This window comes from Pezoporus flaviventris, unplaced genomic scaffold, assembly GCF_033815535.1.
Source record: "Pezoporus flaviventris isolate CSIRO_AGI_PZ_B2104156 unplaced genomic scaffold, CSIRO_AGI_Pfla_v1 ptg000066l, whole genome shotgun sequence".
NCBI lineage: Eukaryota > Metazoa > Chordata > Aves > Psittaciformes > Psittacidae > Pezoporus > Pezoporus flaviventris.
Window position 1 is genome coordinate 5584195 of NW_026892614.1, and position 16648 is coordinate 5600842.

The window sequence follows — 16648 nt, forward strand, 5'->3', positions numbered from 1 at the left end:
AATGTGCTTTTTTTTCTGTGTGCTTGCAAGTTAAATATTTTGATAGGCTATGCTTGTCATTCATAATACCAGTTTCTGTACACCGCTTACCTATAGCCAAGTATATTTGTTATTTCTTCTTTTAGCATCATTGCAAGATTATACCAGTGAACATAATTATTTCTATGTCCTCAAGATAAGGGTCTCTTTACGCTAATTAATTTATAGATACAGTGGGAATGAAAAGTTTTCATAAGCAAGATAGGAAATGTTGTGAAGAAAAAAAGAATTGTTATATCCATTTTATAGTTGAGCACAGCCACAGAGGGTACAGCTACAAAGCTTTTGGTAACTTCATACCCTTTTAGAATGAAATCCAAATTACCCAGAGCCAGCTGTGTCCATATTGCCTGTAGGAAGCATGTTGGACTATGAACTACCACATTGCTTCTGTGTTTTCTCCTTGGAAATTGACCTAGTTCACTCCAAACTAGTCAGAACATGAGTCATCTGAAGATGTATAACTGATCTTTGAGTTGTATGTGGAGCTACAATCATGACAATATGGATGTAACTGGAGACCAATTAACTTGTAGACATATTCTTCAGCTGTAAAACTCAAGGATGTTTGTAGTCTGTATTCAAAATACACTTGCATGGATTTGGTAAAGAATAGATCAGTTTTACTCAGCCTTATATACATATAAAATGCACTGGGTTACTCTCTTATTGATGATGAATTTAAAAACTGTGAGGAATATACTAAAATATTGAAAAACTTCCCTCTGAGCCTTCATAAAGCATAATTTCTGAATCATATCAATGATACCTAACAGTAAACATTTGTATTGCTATACATACAAGGAAGAATATATATTAGTAACTGAAAGCTAATGGAGTACTAAAATATCTCCAAGAAAAGGAACACACAGACAATAGTAGCTGCGAGACTGGAGAGGAAAGAATATGATAGACGCTGATGTTTATGAGTGTTTTTTCAGCCATCAGTGACTGGGTCTGACAATGCAAGTGTCCTGCAAGCAGCAAAGCTAATTATAGTATATTTTCAAAGATCTTTCCCAAGGAACCAGATGCCCTTGAAACGTATGAAGAAAGGAATGGGTGAGCACAAGAAGAAAGCTGTACAGCATATATGCTGTACAGTAGCTGTCAACAAAACAATACTTAGGATTTCAGCTGTACAATTTTGACAAAAGCTGGGTTAAAAAACATTCTTGTCTTGTTCGCAAACAGGAGGAGTATGCTAAGGCACCTCTTGCTGGGCAGCAGCAGAGTCTAGGGAGCGGGTGGTGAATGGTGCAGCCTGTCTGCACGCAGAGGGCAGTAAGGAAAAGCAGGGGACCTGCCTGCCTCTGGCATATCTACCAACAGCCATACTGAGCAAGAAAGGAGGAGGGTGGATCTTGTTCTCAGGTTTTAAGTAGTTTGTAGCTAGAGCTATGGAGTGCTTCTCACTGCCTGTACTTTAATTTTGCAGCTCCTCCACAGGCTGGTATTTAAAGGTGTTCAAATACATAACTTTGCACTAAAATACCCAGAACTCTTTTGTGTCTTCCATTCTTCATTTATAAAACAGAGATGATTATAATAGTGGTGTTTTGCCATCTACTGCCTATCGTGTCCGTACAGATTATAACAGTGAAAAGATCCTGCCTCTTATCAAGTGTTTAGAGAGAAAATAGCACCATGCATTCCCAGTCTTGTCTAGGACCTACAGACATTGTTGTGACAGAAGTAATCACAAAGCTAAGGGAAAGAAAATAGGACATTTACAAGAGAATACTTCAATCAGAAATAAGAAAGGCTATGGACCCAACTGTGAAAAAAAAACAACCAAACCTTGCAACTTACTTACATAAAAAAATTCCAACCTATAATATTAACAAAAGATGGAAAGTGAGTGGCCACTGTTTCCTATATAAACTACTGATAAAGGATGGAGAGAAATATCAGCTAACATATGTAAAAAATGAAGAAAAACAGGAGATGCAAGAAATGGCTGGTCTACTGCAAGGCTTTTAAAGAGAACACTTTACTCATAAAGTTAATGTACAAGAAACAACTTGTGCAAAGATGCATATTCAGCAGATTTTCTTTTCTATTTTATTCACTGTTTGGTCAGTTGAAGGCCTGGAGGCAATAAATTCCACTTCTATAGAATTCAACAGTGATAAATAGTTTGGAAATCACTGAACCTCTAGTTGTGCTTGAGGCATTTGCATTTAGATGTTTCAAGTCTATAGCACAGTCTGTTTGTTCTGTGCTGGAAAGTAGGTGACGACACCATGAGGACATTTTCTGTGAAAGCAGATGAAAGCTGTTTCACTGAGAACAATGCACCCAACATTATTATTATTAATTCTTATTTCATTTTCCTCATTATCATATTTTTCAATTTATAACATTGTATAGAAGAATATGATGTAAGACGACCTGCTAATAAATTTACTATACATTCATCTTCATACAATACCTAAGAAAATGTGGAACCTTTTTTTTTTGTGGGATTGATTACAAAGATGGATTTGTGAATTAATATCTTTTTGAAATTAAGAATTGCCTTATATTTGACATATATTTTCAGATTCAGATAGGGTACTTGGAAGTTATATAATATATGCTATAGGAAATAAGTGGTATGGGTAATGTAATAAACCATAAAAATAAAACATAAACAATCTGTGTATTTACCAGGTAACTGGTAATACATTATAGCATTGCAGTTTAGAATTTATATATTAGTTGTCATGCAACAGCAACAGTTATAACAAGGGATAATATGGTAAACAATATACTTTTAGCTACTAGTCTTTATTTCCTCTGATTTCTTGTTTTTTTATAGTCAGATTTTAAAAGTATCTAATTTGTCAGGAATTTTTTTCCTTTTAAAGAATTACTGTTACACTAGGGAACCAATTGGTGGTAGCAGGCAGGCAGCCTTGTAAATTAAGAGTATGGAAGTGTGTAAGAGGGAAGTTGTTACTGTCCCGAAATGTGAATTGCTTACCTATTTTCTATCTATCTCCTTGAAATATTAGCAGCACTGGGATATGAAGAAAGTACTAACAATCAGGTGAGGTGATCATCCAGCAGCAGAAGAGATGCCATGAAAATGGCCCATAATATAATTTAGTTGTGCTTTTTTGGTTTGGCTTGGGTTTTTTCGTTTTTTTTTCCTTTTTTTTAAGCCAAAACCATTCTATTTTGTTAAAAATAAGTTAATGCTGTCAGGCCGAGTACTCAGAAGTTAGGAAATGAAAATGAATGAAATTTTAATTCTTCCTGCTTGTGCATATGAATTATGATCTGTCCTTCATGTGACTGGAATAGCTAGTCAGATGTTTATCAGCTCACTGATATGGTCTCAGCTATCAAAAATATGAGCAGGAAATCAAGATTAAATGCAATGTTCATTTAACAATGCTGGGAAATCGTGGGAAAGGTCTTTCACATCTTTTTGTGAGAACAGATTTTGTGAAACAAAAATTAAAAATGAAACAAATGTATCATTTAAGCACTCCTGCAACACTTCATGAAGAGGGAGTGCTTTATATATTGGATCAGGATGAGCAAAGCTTAATGATGCAGTGATCAAGTGAAAAGGAAGAAAAAAAGAGAGGGGGATATTATCATCATATAATTAAAAGCTACATCATTATGCTCAGGAAAGCCGTTGGTGAGCCAGTCTTATTACTGGCATTTCTTACTTCTTAACTGCTTGATTTGGCATCCTTAACAGCAGCCTTTTAACATCTTTTTTAATAAACTCTACCCGTGCTTCTGGGCATGATAGTAGGTAGCACTTCTATATGGTAGAAAATTATTTTATCCACAGAGCCACAGGCAGAGAACAGCATATTAAAAGTGTAATTCTCTTACTGAAAAATTCTCTTCTTGTTTTTTGCCACATCTGATCTCAGAATTAGCTTTTCAGCTCTGAGGCTTGTAGAAGTCTAATCTAGGAGAAAACACTTAACTCTTGTCATGGCCCCTGCTGAGTAGCATTTTCATGCTGTTGGGAGGTGGTGTCTGGGCCATATTGCCCAAAAGCATAGAAGCAATTCAAAAGTTGTTTAAAGAGGCCATTTGGAAATCTTCCACGTGTTGAAGGAATCAACAATAGTTCAAATCAGTCATGTCAGGACATACTTGGTCCTATCCTAGCCTGTAGCCAGAACACTCCGGCTTCCATGAGCCCTGAGTGCAATTTGGAGCCGTTTTAAAAACTGGAAGAACACAAAGGTGTTTTTATTGTGACTTTACACTCTCTGTACTGGTTATGCCCTCAGCTGGCCAAGATAACGCAAACTGAGTTCTGTGTTATTGTAGATAGCTCTTTACAACTGTGTGGAAGTATACAAAACCTACATAATTGCTCAAAATTACAGCTAGACAAATGGCAAAACCAAAGAAAAAGCTCATTTAGGAATGTATCTTATAACTAGTAGGGCTGTAGATCAAAACAGTGGGTGGTAGAAATAAAGCATAAAGATGCACCAAAAAAAAAAAAAAGAAAAATAGCTTGCACTTTCATCCCTTAAGGAGGTTACCACACAAATCACCAAAGGACAAAGTCTCCTGGGGTGCAGGATTCAGGAAGGCACTGGGGCAATGCAGATCTTTTCTGTTCTATTTTGAGGGTTTCACAGGGAAGTGCCAGAAAGGACTAAAATGATCCTGACATTGTTGCTGGTTTCAGCTAAGCCCTGATCTGCTGGAAAGTGAGATTCATATTACTGCTCCAGGTCCCATGCACCATCACCTGTTGACCATATCATTCCTGGTCCTTCCTACTTCTCTAATACAATTTAAAAAAAAATTACTAAATTAATAAACTTCATCTTACCTGCTCCAAACTGCATCTTTTGCTGCCTTATGGCCATAAACACTTGACTGCTCAAATGCAATGCTAAAACAATCCAAGTGGTACACATTCGTTGTATACTAGCACCAACTATAAGATCATGTGCTGTGAGATGACTCTTAAGTAGAGATGCAACAAAGAAGCTTCATTTTCAATCTTTCACTTGCCTTTTGTGCTTTGGTTTAGTTTGCATTTTCTGCAAAGAATCTGTTTCAGACCTTAACAGCTACAAACCCTCCATCATATCTCAGCTAACACCTTTTTTTTTCCTCATAAAAATGACTATTAAGATCTCTAATATAATTTTTAAAGAACATCAGACAGATCTTTCTCTTGCTGAAAGGAAAAGAAAGAGGAATATCTTTAAGTTGAAATTGTCCTTGCCACTTCGTGTTGAAATAGCAAGGACTGAAATTTTAAAAGGATTATACAATGGTTACTATGACATTGTACAGAGCAGGCTGCCATCCCTCTGTAATGAAAATATCCCTTGTTGTTCAATTCTTTAGTGTTCAGGTGGATCATATTAGTATTTTTATCTGTGTGGAAGCAAACTCCAGATTTACTCGAACAAATAGAAATTAAAAATTAAAAAAAATAGAAAAAAAAGGAGAAATTAAAAAAAAAAAAAGGAAGAAAGAAGTAGGTGCAGCAGAGAAAACCTGTAAAGAATGCTGCTAGGTTGACCTTTTCAAAAATGCTCTGGTTTTGTCATTCTTTAACGTGTCCCAAGAAGATGTGCTCCAAGCACTGGGGACCTACAATCAAAGAACTTTACATCTGAGAGCTGACAGCAGTGGGAGCTGCAGAGTGCAGGTGAGAGCAACAAGTCACTGCTTCTAATAACATTACAGCAAAGTAGACCTGTAAACTAAAGTATAAAATACAATCCCAGATCTGCAATTTGCAGGTAAGTTGATTCAAGAGGATTCAACAGCAGGATCATTACTTACTTCTTTTTTTTTTTTTTCTTTCCTGTGAAGGATAAGGTTAATAATGTCTGTGCTTTGCTAAAGGTACTGAGGGACACATTCAGTGTGTCCTCAAAATTCAAGCATGCCTTCTGGTTAATATTTTTCTGTAGGAATAATTTGCCTCACCTGAGAAGAATGATTTATAAAACTCCTGCTGTGAGCTGTAATTAGAGCACGAATCTGTGCAAAACCACGAGGCTACTGACACCTCTCCAGGAGCAGGAGGAGCCCAGTTCCTTTGCATGCCTGCAGAGGTTTAGGGTTCAAAAACGTTCTCTATGACTCACATTCTGCAGGTGATTATATGCATTAGGACTGTAAATCATTGCCCAAAAAAGTGGGTGGCAACCTGATTCACATGCACTGAATAGGGAAGGACACATAAATTACTTAAAAACTTTCCTGTCTGAGTCATGTATACTTAAAGCTACAACTGCAGCAGGGTTGAACGTGATCAAACAAAAGTTCCACCATAAGGGCTCTGTGACAATTATTTTAAGCTGTTTAAACGATTTCTGAAAGACAATAATAAAGATTGTCTATTTGGCTATCTACAGACATAAAGATGGGTTATTTAATACAGACTTTAGTTCACCAGTCTTTACCCGACCTACACAGTTTCACACATGAAAAGAAAAAAAATAATCTGGGAATATCACATTACTTGTATTACCATTTGATTAAGACAGGCCTGAAGCCTCATAAGGAGTAAACCTGGGCATTTAGTGAGCAGCAAAGACATCAGTTCCTGAACTGACTGCTTTTCCTCCAAAAACACTCTCCATTCTCACTGAGCCCAACAGTAATATTACATAGGCTGAGAAAGAAAAGCCAGCCTTAGGTGTGTGTGGTGTAAATTTGGATTTATGCTTCATCTATGAGCCTGAAGAAGTGATTGATAGACTTTACTGGCCAGATCCTCAGCCCTAGCTAAGTCCTTAGTATTTTGTCCTGCATCCAATGCAGAGACTTACCTGGGAAACTTACCACTGCTTTAAACATGCTCAAGTGTAAACCCCAAGGGTTTTCTTGTTTAGGGTGGTGGATATTTTTATTTATTTACTTATTTTTATTGTTGTTTTGTTTTTTTTTCTGTTTTGAAACTGTTCAAACAATTTTGAGAGCCGAGAAGTAACCTGGTCAGGAATAAGCTAGGATGGAAATAAAAAGATTTCAAACCAGCAGAGCAATGTAAATAACCTGGACACACAGTGAAATAAAACCTCTTGCTTTTAACACTGAGTTTGAAAAGGTAGAAAGGAATTTTAAGTTTCAGTTTCTCCAGAAAAAGTGAAAACAGCTTGATTACCCAGGAGTCTCCTACAGGGCAATTGCTTTTAAATGTTGAAAAGAATTTTAAACTCTAGGGAATTCCCCAGTTTCCAACAGAGTCCATGGAAAGGGTTCTATTGGAAGTTGTTGTGGGGGCAAGCCATGATATTTTAAATTAATTTCATTTTAGCAGTAATCTATATGTTTGTAGTTCTAAATAAGCTATACTCTTCCAATCGTATAATTTCTGCAAGACTAAAGATCAGAGATAATTGTATTATAAAATAGATAACTGAACTAAGCTTTTTCTCAGATAAATTTTTTTTTCAACATCATCAGTGTCAATTAAAGCTGATCTGAAAGAACAAAACTGACAGCACCTACATACTATTGAATTGCATTCGGTGTTCCATAGTAAAGAACCACATAAATGTTCGAATCTTCTAAATGAGCTATTTTATTTCAATCAGCCATGGGGAAAAAAAGATTTAAAAATAAGAACAAGAATTGGACACCTACCCAGGTTTCAGGCACTCTTCCCTGCATGATGTGGAGCAGCTCTTTCACACCCTTATTTCCAGACCAGCTAATTAAATGCAGATGCAAGCTCAGATGTTTCTCTCTCTTTTGACTATTGTAATGCATTCTAGCCGACAGGAGCACAGTGAGCCCGCGGTGTTGTAGTTAACCCCTGGGCAATTGACAGAGATAACAAACACTTAAGCTTCCAAGCTGTGCCAAACACACTTAACACCTTTTTCTGGTAAATATACAGTTTAGAGATGGTGCATTGCCCTTCCTCACAAATTGGGATGCCTTCTTACTTTCCTTCCACTCTTTTTCAGTCTTAGTCTTCTATTTTGAAGGAAGCTTTCAATTAGAATGAATCATTCACAACTACAGAAGGCAGAAGCACTCTAGTGCCTGGAATAGATCAAGGCCTCCACAACCTGCAAGTGTATCATTTTGGTCTCTGCCCTGAAATTCCCTCCACATGTAGTGCTTCAGATATGAAAGACTGAAAATTATTTACATGTTGTCTAATCTCTTGACCACTTGCAGTCACAGATGCAGGAGCTCTTTTATTTCAGTTTTATTCCTGTCTTCTCCTCTTATCTCTGCCTAACACCTGCCTAAGAGAATATATCCTATCCCTTCTATTCCTTTGCTTTCAGTGTCTTTCACTTCTTTATCTTGTCTTTTTGTTACAAATATTTTTCTACTGGGGTCTTAACTCTTGGAAAAAAAACTAAAACTGATTGTGAGAAAGTTTTTCTAAAAGAAGTTATCTCCTCTTTCTTTTCTGGTTAGAAAAGCAGCATAAACCAAAACCAAACAGCTTCCTATCAAATGGCTTGTCACATTTTTTTAATATTTTGTTGTCTTCTTTTGTTCTACTCAGCAAATTAGATGTGGGTTGGCTCAGGAGATACATATATTTTACAGCTTGTCATTAGGGACCCTTACAATGCCTGAGATAACTCCAGTTGGTATGTCACAAACACTGTCATGACTACACTGCCAGATAGCTGAAAGCATCTGAGTACTCTGCGCGTGTATAGAAAATACTTCCCTTTTCTTCTACAACCATTATGAGTGTTATCTAGCACAGCTTGAATGAAAGAAATGCAACAAACTACAGAATGAAGATCCTGCAATTTTCCACTTACCTTGTGCATTCAGTAATTCTTCATTCTGATCTTAATAACAGCTTTTCGATTAGCCAAATGCAGTTCTGGACATGACTGGGCTCAATGAAACTTCTGTGTTGCAAGGTGAAAGTCTGAGACAGACTCCAACAAATCAGCCTGCTGTGAGCAGGGAGGTTGAGATGACTTGTGCTGTTCTTTATGACTCCAATTTCAGACAATGTGCCTGACTTTTTCTAAATGCAGCACTGCATTTTTAGCAGGCAACTGTTTAGCATTTTCACAGGTGACCTGTTAAATCCCTGTGTCTGTGAGAAAGCCCCTGCCGTAACCTTGCTTTTTAGAAGAAAGACAAATGGTAATGGGACTGACCAAAATTAGTTTTTAAAGATGTACAAGATTCAAATGAGAATTTTTTCTTGGGTAAAACCAGAAAGCTTTTGCTTTAAATTTTGAGCTCATCTGAAAGAAAAGGTTTCAATTGCCTCTTGACAAAGTTAAGAAACAAAACCAAGATGACCTGTAGTCCTCAAACAGCCTAAGTGAGTACTTCCGCTGTCCCAAAGACAGGGGATCAGCATTTTGTCTGATGAACTTTGCAGCTTGCAAAAATCTCTCTAGTGGTGTTAGAAAGCATTCTTTGGTGGCAGAGTTCCATTAGGCATTACCTTATAAGACATATTTCTGTATTATAGGTTAGAGCTCTCCTTGGGGTGTATTAACCCTTAGACTATACAATCGTTCTCATTTATCAGTATCCTGCCAGATTTATTGTATTGCCCTAAGAAGGGCAATGTATGGAAGAAAAGTGTTCTGCTAATGCTAAGTGTGGATCAGAAACTAAAACCCTTGCTGCTTCTTTCTCCTCTTCTTTGATTTTACCTAGTCTTTCATATATACACATATCCTTTTAAAGCATCAGAACTATTTGGAGAATTCAATTCAAATTCAAGACTATTTACTGGGTCAGCACACTGTTTTGCAGTGAATGAAATGCTGAAAAAACTTTCACCAACCTGTAACTGTGTTACATCTTATCTAAGGCTAGTTCTGTGAATTTCCTCATGTCCGTTGTCTTCATCTGTATGTTTTAGTGGCTACCAACACATACTTTTTCTCCAAGGTCTGAAGAACCATGCACAAGTCCTTTCCCCTTTGTACCCCTAACTAATCCCATTCCTGCAATTATTGCACCATTGGAGATGCTCATTGATAAAAGCTCATTCTACATGACCTGTCAGTTGATCAGAATTTTTATAGTCATATTATATACGAATGGTTGATTGTAAGTTACTGTTCTTCGTTTCACAGCAAAAGTGGTGCCTGTCTGACAGAATCATGCATCTTTAGATTCTGTATCTCAGTTCTTAAATGCATAGGATGTATAAGACATATGGAGATGTGTAAGTGATGCTGGTGTTAAAGAGGAAGTAGGTAAAGTAGGTCCAGAAGTGTAGCTGTTCGGAAAAGCTCCTGCCTGTGGTGATTATAAATTCTGTGCTAGCAAAAACTCCTCCTGGATAATTTATAGCCCATGATGGTGAAGAATATGAGAGTTTAAACAGCAAAAATAACCTCATTTTCACACAGCAAGTGTGTGATCCAAAGAATATTGAAGTCAGCGGGCATCTTTCCATTGGCTTCAGCAGACTTTGTCAATGATGTAAAAGTGGTTAAAGGGATTTTACTCAAATGTTCCAGTATTTACCCTCTGGACTTGAAAGCAGCTGGAAAATTTCAGCCTAGAAAAGGGATTTCTTAAAAAAAACAAACCAAAACAAAAGCATTATGAGCAGCTTAAAAAAGCTTGTATGAAATTATTATTTGCAGCTGAAACTATCGTGACTAAACAGAGGTAACAAAAGGAGTAGTCGCTAGCTTTTTCAGAAAGACTCACTACAAGTAAATGTGACCAAGTCATTGAGACCCAAAGATGACAAACACTGAAAATCACTCAGGCCTTGATTGTGAGAAGATCTGTATGGTGGGACAGGAAGAGTTAAGGACAGCTAGTGTCAAAAGTGTCAGAAGCTGACATTATTTCTGCTATTTGGATGCTTATATTTTAGCACATACTTCTACCCCTGGTAGCTGGAGGCTGCATGTTCTGCTATTGTCCTCACAGACTGATTGACTTTAACATATCTTGGATTAGATTCTGAGTTAATTGTCTTTATGACAGTTATTATGTGAAGAAGACAGATATTTTCCTTTATTAAAGTAGCTATGACCATAAACATTCATTAGTAGTGTGTATACTTTAGGTAAGCTTTCAATTTACTGTAAGAAACCAATAAATAAGCAGTGAAACAAAAAACACTACAGCCCACCTTTTGCAGATAATATAAATACTGCTTGGTATAACTTTCAACAATATAAGGAAGAGTTAATTAAAATGATAAAAATATTTTCCAACCAGTTACATGATACTCATGGTCGAAGCATGGCCTTTAATGATGGTTTTACCATACACATGAAAGGTTTTGATTCAGCAAAATGTGTTATATTTTGAAACCACTTAAAAAATCATTCTCTTAGTGCCAGTAGGAGAAAAATATTCTCTCTCTCTCTTTCTTCCTTTCTTTCTTCCTTTCTTAATGTCTTCTTCCTTTCCCTTTCCCTTTGTCTTTCCTTTTCCCTTTCCTTTTTTTTCTTTCTCTTTCCTTTTTTCTTTCCCTTTCCTTTTCCCTTTCCCTTTCCCTTTTGCTGTCCCTTTCCCTTCCCTTCCCCTTTCCTCCTTTCTTTTTTTCCTCCTTTCCTTCCACCACAGCTTCCAGAATACCTTTGAGCAAAATTTCAAAATGTTCATAGAGGATGTAGATGAAAAAGGTAAAGTATCATATAATTTTTTAATATCTCTTTGGGCTACAGAAAGTAATACAGATACCTTATGTCTTCACCAGCAGAAATAAAAACCAGTTCATATGTACATTAATGGGGCTGTTCACAGGTTTGGACTGAGGGAAAAAAAAAAACAGAACAGTAATCCAGAACAGCAAACAAAACCCCTCCTTTGAGAGAGCAGTGGGAAATGACAACATACTTTCATTTTCCTGCCTCTGGGGAAAGACTTTCAAAACAGTTCTGGGCATAATGTCCAAAAACTACATCCAAAGTATAAGTATATAAACCACTACATTCAAAGAGCATTAAGCATCTGTCTTAAACTCACAAAGGTAAGGAAATTCAGAGTTAAGACTGTAACTCCATACTTAACTCACACCTTTGTAGACAGCACATATGGAATGACAGATCACCCACTGTTAAGAGACCACTGCGATTCCAGTTTTAATGTTGAATGTCTTTGCTCTTTAAGTGCTGAAATGGATTTGGAATGTATGAAGAGTATGTTTTGAAATATTTTTTCTTTTAATTTTTGTAGTCTATAATTTTCCAGGAATCAAATTTGAAGAAAAAATAATTATGGGAAAAAAAAAAAAACCATGCTTTTTTACTATGATCTTATGCCAAGTTTCAATCCAAAGCAAAATTTTACAGTTATGTGAACCCCTAAAAAGAGAGGTTTATAATGGAAGCATTGACAAACCCTTAAGTACAGCAGGGCAAGTAAGTGTCTCTATAGTATTATTCAATAAGAAGCTTGTAATTACAGCTTTCAATAGAAGGGGGGAGTTTAAGGAGAATGAAGGATTTTCCTCCATGTGATATTTCTGGCATTATTTCTGCTGAACATTTTCCAGGGTCTGTTGAGCCATAACCACAACTCACTTGTCCAATAACAAAATAGTACTGATACAACTGTTTTTCACTACCCTTCCAGAAAAAAAAAGTTCTTGTTTTCTAACCAAAACTATATTTTATTTCTTAATCTCCAATTATAGCTGAGAAAATTATTTTGAAATTTCTCTGATTTGTAGAAATGGTCCCTTTCTTGTGAGAGGAAAATGTGACATTTCAGCAAAATCACAGTTCATTCATTCCAAGGAGCTGGGTTTTGTGGGCTTTTATTATATCAGTTCAAAACCTCAGATGTCAAGTCTTTTGAAACTATTCTACTTTATCAAAATTTAAACAGTTATAAAAACTCTTCAGTGATTCATTCAGTCAGGCTACCCAGCAGCAGCTTCATCTTTAAAACTTTATGGCTACTATCTTCCATCTGTAATTCTTTCCATGCTGCATTAATGATCATCCGTGTCCGCTTGGATGTGTCACTCTTTCTTCAACATCAAGACAGTGTTTTTTGTTGCATGCTCTGGGGAAGAATAACCACAGAACAGCCCTTCCAAACATGTTTTCAGGGTGGGACCACATGGAAGGATACTGTAACTGGGATCTTCTGTAGGACATCTATCTCTAGGATAGGCGGGACAGGAAAAGGAAAGAGATCATATAGTAATTTCATATACAGAGAGACATAGAAAGACAGGTTAAAATTAGCAGCATGGTGGAAATGGACAAACATAAATAAGACTGGTGAGATCAAAGACTGTGAAGGAAAAAGGTGTAGGCTTTTGGCAACTATTTCTGAAGATGAAGGTCCTTTTTGGATTGCACACTAATGGCCACTGTACTTGGGCCCTGCTCAGGTCACATTCCCATTAACCTGACTTTGAGCTGTTCTTTTTCCATATTCCTTTTGATTTACAGCACTTTAAGTAAACTGATTTTAGCTCCTCTGAAACCAAGAGAGCTTTATGCCAGCATAAATCTGAGGTAGCTGAGAAGGCAGCTTTGAGGACATTAGAATTTGGCTTAAAATGACAGTATTAAAACACCATTTCCCCACCACGACCACCACCCCCCACCCCAAAATTAAGTCACTTCTATCAAAGCTTGTATGAAAAAGGCAAATAATAGCACTTCAGATCCTGCTATCCAGCTCATGGTACTTTCCCATTGCTAAGCCCTACCAGTTTTACCTTTTTCCTCACTGCTGAAGGACTGATTTCCCCTCCTGTTCTTCTACCCTGGATGAAAGGCTGGCAGTGGTGTAAAATGAGGACTAAATGCCTTTAATCCAAACAGACTAAATCCGCTTTGGTACAGGACCTGAAGAAAACATCTTCCCCATCAGCCCCAGTCCACAAGGGGCACAGTAGCAGCCACTCAGGGTGAGGCTCTGGAAAGAATTATGGTTGCCTTCAGAGCTGGTAAGGCTTTGCTGGGCAAAGTTGTACGTCAGGGAGCCAGGACTGAGGCTGTCCCTTGATGGCTAAACATCCTCTTCAGCTCTCAGCCTCATCAGGGAGAATATTGTGGTCTGCAACTCATACAACAGCTGCATCATCCTGAAGCCAGACAGGAGAGATTACACTGACCCAGCTGCAACGACTGCTTTTGACTGCATTGACATTGAAGCCACAGATTTCCCTAGGGTTGCCCCACATTGTTGTCCCAGTATTATTTATCCTCCCAAATTATTGCTGAACTACAGCATGTATTTTACTGTCCATATGTTCTTCTTTTTAGATAATAGTATAAGAGCATATAAAAGTCACATATGAATCACACACTTGCAGGGTATGTGGAAATATGCCAGCTGTATTATGCTCAGAAAATAATAAATGAACATGCTATCTTCACTTGCATGGGATTAAAGGCCCATCCATCTTTTTTTGGTTGCTATTCTCCGTAGCTATATATATTCCTGTATCTAACAGTATATGGAATTTTCTTTTTTAAAGGCAAAGGCTTTCTAGTTGACACTATTCCACAGTTGCAGATATGTTAAGCAGCTATGTAACTGTGGCAAAGTATCTACTAAATGTTTTCATAGGGGTTCCGTTAAAGCTTCTAGTGAACAGTAATTGTCATAATATTGAAAGCACAAACAAAATGGGAGAAAATAGTTCTAATTCCATTCCTGAGAATCTACCCATACTCTCCCAGGCATACTTACATTTGGAGTCTCATTTACCTCCAAAATGGCTAGTACTATTTGAGCACAGAAATGTCAGGCAGTCCTATGACAAATTTAGGTTGGGTCCTGTGAGTTTAAAATGTCAGGCAATAGAAACAGAAAAGGGTAAACTCCTGAAAATTAATTCAACTCAACCAGAATATAAAGCCTGCACAATGGTTGGCATTCATACACCAACAAAAACGTTTGTATATTTACCGCAGTGGAACAGTAAATGCAGTGTTTGTGCAGTTTTGCCTTGAAAAGTTATGTTGGTGATGAAGAAATATTTTTATGTGCAGGATTGAATTTATGACCCTAATACCATTTAGATTTAAATTTCTAAAGCTTTAATTTCTCCTGAGTGTTTAAAGGAGAAGGAAGAGAAGGAAGACAAAGAGTAGCACTGATAAACACAACCCACTATTCACAGAACACAGGAGTGGTTATTGTGCTGCCTGCCTAGAGTTGGGCTCTGGCCTTTCCTGAAAATGTAGGGCTGCTGCAGGATTGCACTTGGTCCTCCAGCATGAGTGTGTAATGTTGCTTAGTGTCCTGCTAAGCAGGAGTCCCCACTGGCTCTGTTCTTCCTCAGCTCCTCTTGGGAGGCTCTTGCTTAAGGATTCCTCATGACAGATAGTGAATGTGTCTGTAGGGGAAGCTTACAGGTGTTCTTACAGGTCTGCAGCAGTGAGAACAGAGCTGCAAGCAACAGACCCAACAAAGCGCAAGAGCCCTGGTGGCTGTTTTAGTGGCCTTGAGAGGAAAAAATGCAGGAAAAGTCGGCCTTAGCTGCTTGGACTTCTGAAGTAGTGCCTATATAAAGCACAGATACATATGTATTTCAGAAAAATACTTCCCTAAATGACAAGAGCTGTTTCACTGTGCATAGGGACAACTATCTCTGATGGCCTGCTTCTTCTGTGCAAGGCCGTTTTGGATCTTGTGCACAGAATGTGACAAAATCTCTGTTTACTGGATTTGCTCAGTCCATTCCTCTCTTGGACGTACTTCCAAGGACAGTACCAAGTCCTGCTGAAAAACTGAGTGGTTAGTAGTGGTGTTTCTACAATGTTTTGCACATTGGCCTAATTGTCTGGGAAATCATTGCAGAACTCCTGGTTTAGTGTACAAATCACTGTGACAGAGTTTAGTGGTGGACTTGGTAGTTTTAGTTTAACAGTTGGACTCCATGATCATAAAGGTCTTTTCTAACCTGAAAGAAACCTGTAGAAAGGGGAAAAGTGACAAGGATATGGAAAAAGATACTGAAAAAGTGTCCTGAGTTCACAGTAGCCATCTTTTTTCTCCTTCTTAGTAGCTGGTGCAGTGCTGTGTTTTTGACTTTCAGCCTGGGAACAGCGCTGATGTTTTTAGTTGTTGCTCAGTAATGTTTAGGCTGACCAAGGACTTTGTGAGTCTCATGCTCTACCAGGGAGGAGGGGAAGCTGAGAGGAAGCGGAGACAGGACACCTGACCCAAACTAGCTGTCGTGGTTTAAACCCAGTCAGGTAATTCGTTCGCTCACTTCCCCTCCCTTTCTTGCCCTCCCCCTGCTCTCGGAGGGACGGAGAGGAGAATCAAAAGAATGCAACTCCCACGGGTTGAGATAAGAACAGTTTAGTAACCAAGGTATAACACAAATCACTACTGCTACCACCAATGATAATAATGATAAAGGAAATAACAAGGCAACAGAATACAACACCTCACCACCCGCTGACCGATAACTCGCCCCCCAAGCCCGACCAAGCTCCGACCGATACCTCCTCCAACCCTGCAGTCTCCCAGCCCTTCCGGCTAACTCCCAGTTACATCCCGGGCATGACGTGCTGTGGTATGGAATAGCTCTTTGGTCAGTTTGGGTCAGGTGTCCTGTCTCTGCTTCCTCCTGGCTTCCCCTCCTCCCTGGCAGAGCATGAGGCTCACAAAGTCCTTGGCCAAACCAAAACATCCTTGTTATCAGCTCTGTTCCCGAGCCGAAAGTCAAAACACTGCACTGCACCAGCTACCAAGAAGGAGAAAC